Below are 6,264 nucleotides of genomic sequence, written 5' to 3' on the forward strand. Positions count from 1 at the left end.
TGTGAGCCACCATGTAGTTGCTGGGAATTGAACTCAGGACCTCTGGAAGAGCAGGCAGTGCTCTTAACCACTGAGCCATCTCTCTAGCCCCAGGTCCTTATTTTCTCCAGTCCCATTTTACAGACGAACCAATGAAAGATGAGAATGAAGGTGGAGGCAGCAAGCGGTTTCGCTGACTCCAGGTCTTAGTATGACAATGCTATCTATTTTTCTTCTGCTTACATGGTCCCATGGCTTAAAGAGGCTCAGTACTGTCCCGGGCTGAGAGACAACTGGAGGTTGGAATCCCAGCTTCCTCTCCAGTCCCTAGAGCTGTGTTCTTTCTGCTTCATCATCCTGTACCAGGTAGAAAAACTGCTTTGGGGAAACAAGTTTGGCAAAGGAGAGAAGAAAGGAGGGGCAGTCGGGCTGGGAAGAGGGAGCTGAAACCCTGCGGGTAACTGCAGAGTACAGGGTCGATGTGCAGATGGGAGAATTGGGACCCTGGGGTCCCCAGCTGGCTGGGACCAGCCCTTCACACTGTCAGGCCCAGGCCTGAGGCTGCAGGCTGCCAGTGTTCTAGCAAGACCCCTGGAGAGCCCGGAATCAAATATTCCTCCTCCCCTGCTCAGGCAGCCTTATTACCATTGACAGTAAATGTATTGCTGTAATCTTTTCTCATTTTGCCAGGATGGGCTCCATTCTGACCTCCCTCCCAGCCTTGAAGGCTTCACAGAGGTGGGAGGGGTGGAGGAAGGAACAGACAGAAAGAGGTGGGAGGGCGGGGAGGGTTAGGCTGCCAGTGGGATAGCTGCAGCGACTCCAGACTTGACATGTCCTCCTCCGTCGGGTGCTCAAAGTTCTTAGACACGTGAGGGGTGGGGGCCCCTAGGGAAAGCCTGTCCCTCAACCCAAGGGTCTCCCTGTGGATTCGTGGTAGGCAATGAGGAAGCAAAGCATGAGACTTCAGGGCCACGGACTTCTGCAGAGCGTTGCATTGTGCGTGCATGTGTGTGTGTGTGTGTGTGCGTGCGTGCACCTGTGCGTGTGTGTTTAAGGGATGGTTTTCCTGCTGGCCTGTCTGTGCCACTGCCCTTTGCTGGCAGGGAAGCCTGGCCAAATACTCAAATGGCTGCTCTTTTGTCTGTCTCTCCTGGTTTCTGCTGAGAAGCCTGTAGCTGGCAAAACACAATGAGGCATTCTATGAGGGTCAGATGTGTGAGAGAATGAGACAGTCTTGAGAGCAGATAGCCTGGGAGATAAAGATGGTATCTGAAGCCCTGATAAGGGGTGGAGGGAGGTAATCAGGAGCTGGGCTGAGTGTAGTGGTGCACACCTTTAATCCTAGCACTTGGGAGGCAGAGGCAGGTGGATCTATTTAAGTTCGAGGCCTGCAGGGTCTGCAGAGTAAGTTCCAGTCCAGCCAGGAGAACACAGTAAGACCCTGTCTCAAAACAAACAAACAAACAAACAAACAACAACAAACCCCAAGGTGTGGGGGCTAGACAGAGTGATTGTGGGGAGACACTTGTAGCTCAGAGGAAGCAGAAGTGGGGTGCTGGTGATATATGAGACAGGAAGAGCAGGTGAGCAAGATGTGGTCATAGACAGAGGTGTGGTAGCAACTCCAGAGCAGAGAAGGGCAAGCCAAGTATAGGCTATGCTGAGAAACTGGAGGTGGGGTGGTTGCTGACAGGAGGTCTAGAGTTTTCATCTGTTCTGCTAAAATTAATACTGAGCTTGTGTGTGTGCATGCATATCTGTTTTCTCAGGGAAGTGTAGAGTCCTGTCTATCTCTTTATGGATCTTTAGGTTGAAATGGATTGCTTTTTGCATTCTGTTAGTTCACTGGAATAGGTAGGGCCTCAGCTTCTGTGGGGTGGGACATGTATAAACGGATACACACCAAATTCTCTCTTTAAAGTCCTCTGCCCCTTCCAAAAGAAACCCTTGATAGACTGGCTGGGCTGGATCAGATCTTGTAGAGTTCAGCAGAGAGCAGGGAGGGGGTGGGTCCCTCTGGTTATAAGCTGCTGCCTCCTATTGCCAGGCAAGCATGTTATCCACCTGCAGAAAGGCTTCCCTGTGTTGGTACATAGCTTTCTATGTCTCATCCTTCCTTCTTTCTCTTCTCTCAGATCTGCCCCTCTCCCACCCCCCTGTACCATTGTCTTTCTGTTATTTAGTTCTGGCTATTCTGGAACTGGATCAGGCTTGCCTGGAACTCACAGAGATTCACCTGCCTTTGCCTCCTGAGTGCTGGGATTAAAGGCTATCACACCTTTCTTGGTTCCTCATTGTTTTATGTTTCTCAGTATTCTACCTGAAGATAGCTGAGACAGAGTTAGAGAGACTCTGTGTCTCTGAAGTCTGATCAGACAAAGGAAGGCATGGAGATACAAAGTAATAAGTGATGGCAGAGCTGGGCTGTAGCTCATTCAGTACAATGCCAGAGGCCCCTGGGGTCCATGCCCAGCAAGGCATAAGATGGGGTGGGGTAAATCATTCTTGGCTTCCTGGTAAGTTCAAGGGCAACCCGAACTACGTGAAACTGTGTTAAACTAAAACAAAACACCAGCTAACATTCTTGGAGCAGAGTGTGTGCCTAGCTCTGTGCTGAGTTTTGTAAATAGTTTGATTTTATCCCTCCAACAGCCTTTATCGTTTGATAACATCACACTTATTTAATCAGGGATCCCCAGGAAGTACACTTAACTAGTTTGACCTGGCCTTAAGGTGTCTCACACCACTCTGTGAAAATCCTTTCCAGTCTTGTCCCCAGACTTCCAGGACCTTGCACCTCAGTCACACTGCATGGATTCCCCATTTCTCTCCACATGTCTGCTTGCTTCAGTTTCTGCCTGCTGGGCTGGAATCTGCCCACGCTTCGGACATCCATCTCAGTGCATCTGCCTTTAGTTTGCCGGCCCAGAACAGAGTCCTCAGCTTGGTACTGTTTGACTTCAGGCTTCCACCCTCCCTACCCTACGTGTGCAAGGCGAACCCCTTCCTTGGGCAGGAGCGTTCACAGCTGGCCTGGGGGTGGTGGTGGTGCTGAGGCCCTTGAGTGGAGGTGGTTCAATTTGTATTTCTAGAAAGAGGCTGAGAGCAGATGAGAAGGAACTGGAAGACACAGCAGGGTGGGGCAGGCGAGGTGAAAAAGACAAAAGCGCCCAGTGAGTTGGGTGATAGCGCCTCTGTTTGGATCTCAGGCTCTTGGCACGGAGGGGTTCGGGCGGGGAGGGGTGAGGCTGTGGGGCAAGGGTCCTAGTGCTCGTGCTCGTGCTCCAACGGGAATGACTCGCCCCACGACGGCGCGTTCCCGCACACTGAAGCCCTTTTACACAGACTTAGCCAACCTCCACCCGCATCCCGGCTCTCGAAACCACTGCGTCTCCAGAGGCCTGACACCGAAGAACCAGGTTAAAAGCCAGAGCCTCCTGTAAGTGGCAGAGCTAGGATCGAACCCTAGGCTTCCTGGAACCGGAGCCTTTGCTTTTCCCGATACAAGTGGAGCCCAGCATACTCCCTATGCACAAAACTCAGTTTGGAGACAGGATTTTAACACCTCTACCCCCATTCGGTACCTGCAAACACACACACACACGCACACAGCTTTTTTTTTTCTCACCAGACTGGTGCAGCAGGCAAGAGGGGCTGAGTGAGATGGTGCTTGGCTCCTGGGTTCAGGTGGAGGTGTAGGAGGACAGTGTCTCCATCCCCTTCCCGCTCCACACTCCCCAACCCCGCCCTCCTGCCCGCCCACCACCCAGCATCTTTTTGAAGCTGTAGATTGAGTGGTGGGGTGGAATACTGCCACCCTCTGGTAGAGCTCAACACCACTTTAATGGGGCTGCCTACCATGCCAAATGTAGCAGTAAATCAAAGGCGTCCTACTGCCGGTCTCCTGAAGCTGATGGTGAGGCCAGCAAGGCAAGGGACATTTGGTGAGCATTTACTTAGTACCGGGACGTGTGCTTAAAGTTTTACAAGGACGTGTGAGTATTCCTCTGCAAGACCCCAAGAGACAGACATTGTTTCCACTTATAGAGGACAGAGCCAAAGCACAGTTAGCACGCAGAAGACCATACAAAAGGAGCTAGAAGAATCAGAAAAAGATGAGGTAACGCACACGGGGGGGGGGGGGGGGGGGGGGGGGGAGGAGGGGAGCTAATGCTTACAGCAAAAGCACAGAGGCAGGCAGTTCAGACTCCTCTGAAGAAAGCAGTTAAAAAAAAATTCAAGCTGTCCAAAGTACAGATAGGACTTTGTCAAAGGAAGTTGGGGGAAGGGCTGGAAGTGTTTGGGGCAGGTGGAACAGCAAAGGCAAAGCTCTGGATGCTAGGAGTAGCTTGGTGCACTTCGGACTGTAAGCAGGAGGGAGTTGGGAAGGGAAGCCTAGAGAGCAGGGAAGGGGCGCCATTAAGAACCCTGGTCTTTTTTTTTTTTTTTTTTTTTAAAGGAGGAGAGGTGAAGTGAAGTTATTAACGTTTTTCAGCAAGGAAGAGCCATGGTTACATCTGCTTAGAGGCTGGTCTTGGTCTCTCAGCCTCCACTCCCTAAGTGCTGGGGTTATGGGTGTGTGCCACCATGCCCACACAGAACTGCCTTAAAATACCACAGTTGTAAAGAGCTCAAGGAAGGGCACAGTTCCCTTGGTGGTTAGACTACTGAGGCAGACCAGGCTGGTCTTGAATTTACAGAAATCTGTCGGCAGGGATTAAAGGCATGTGCCTGGCTCACTGTTTCTAGTAAGCTCTAGCTAGCCAGTATTTTGTCAAGTTGGTGGTAGCCACACCTCAGTAATTAGTAAATTCAGGAAGAAAGGGACTCCAACACAGAGAATTAAAAAAAAAAAAAAAAGACCAGAAACATAGGGAGTACAGTAGTAGATTAAACTGAATAGTTCGCTGTTCTATGTAAAGTTAATTTCTGATGTTGGGTCCAGATCTTTAAAAGTTCCAAAGCCTCTGTGCCAATACAATGCCAAGTTTTAAGTGCCATTTATTAAATGGAATTATAACACTTCATTTTGCATTTCTATTTGTTTTATTGAGCTGTCTTCCCCATTCATAGCTACTGGAAAGAGACCACATGCTCTGTATTTTTTTTCCTGATTCCTAGCAGAGTGCTTGCTATGAAGTTGGCATACTTATTGTGCATCAAATAGAAGTCTGAATGAATGCTTGAATGAATGGAGGGATAATTATAGCTCTGTAAATATGGTTAAAATGATTGCTGCTCTGTCTCCTTCTGGAATTCTTCCTATTCTACAGTGAGACCCGAAACTATTCAGTTGTTAGTTTCCAAGAGTCCTATTTGCCTGCCTGGGGAAACAGGGAGGCAAGAATACTACGCAATTAGTCAACAGGTCATTAGAATAATTGCAAGAAAGGGAGCCGAGCCGGAGCCTGGAGCGGGAGTCCTACACGGGCCACGAACCCCCCCACCCCAGCAAAAGTGTGCCCTTAGTAAAAATGGCCGCCTTTCGGCGGCTCGCTAACGTAAAGCGCATGCGCATTCCGTTTTACGCCCGCCCCCTGGCCCTGACACATGCGTCGTCGAGAGTATGATCTCCTCTGTGATTGGCTGGGGCGCGATTTTGAACCGGATCTGGCGGCGCGATTTCACACTAACGGTAGTGAGGCACGCAGCCGGTGGACAGCAGCCCTCCTGGGGCGCGGCGGCCGGAGAGTGAGCGCCGCGGGCCGAGCGGGGTTGCGTGTGCGCGGGGCCGGGAGCCTCGGTAAGCCGGTGGAAGCCGCGAGCGGGCGGCGGGAGGGGACTGCTCTCGGCGCGGCGCTGGGTGCCAAGTCGGGGGCGTCCTTGTGAGGCGTGGCCCGACGGGTGCGGGTGTGGTCCCCTCAAGGTGGTCTTGGCGTGGGAGTGGCCGGGAGAGAGCCCCCCTCTTACCTTCTTCGGAGGAACAATCTCTTCGGAGGGAGAAGTCAGGTGTTTGAGGAACCTGGCGTCTTCAAGCGGAGAGCCTCTGCCTTCTAGGCTGTCTCCCACAAGGCTAATTAGAACATCCCTAGTTGTGGAGAGTTGGGATGTGGCAAACTCCGAGCCTATCTCGGGTGATTTTTCAGCCCTCCTCCCTCCATTTTAATAATTTATTGCCCAACTCTGTCACTGACCTACCTACCGTTCTGTGATTAGCATGTGAAACCCTTTGGGATGTCTTAATTTATATTAACAGCTTCCACCAACAGAAAAGCTAAGACTGTAATCTGGCAAGCATCAGAAACCCTCCTGAAGCTCCCACCAAAGTGTTTTTAGCGCCCC

Source organism: Grammomys surdaster, unplaced genomic scaffold (genome assembly GCF_004785775.1).
Source record: "Grammomys surdaster isolate TR1022 unplaced genomic scaffold, NIH_TR_1.0 125742, whole genome shotgun sequence".
Taxonomy (NCBI): Eukaryota; Metazoa; Chordata; class Mammalia; order Rodentia; family Muridae; genus Grammomys; species Grammomys surdaster.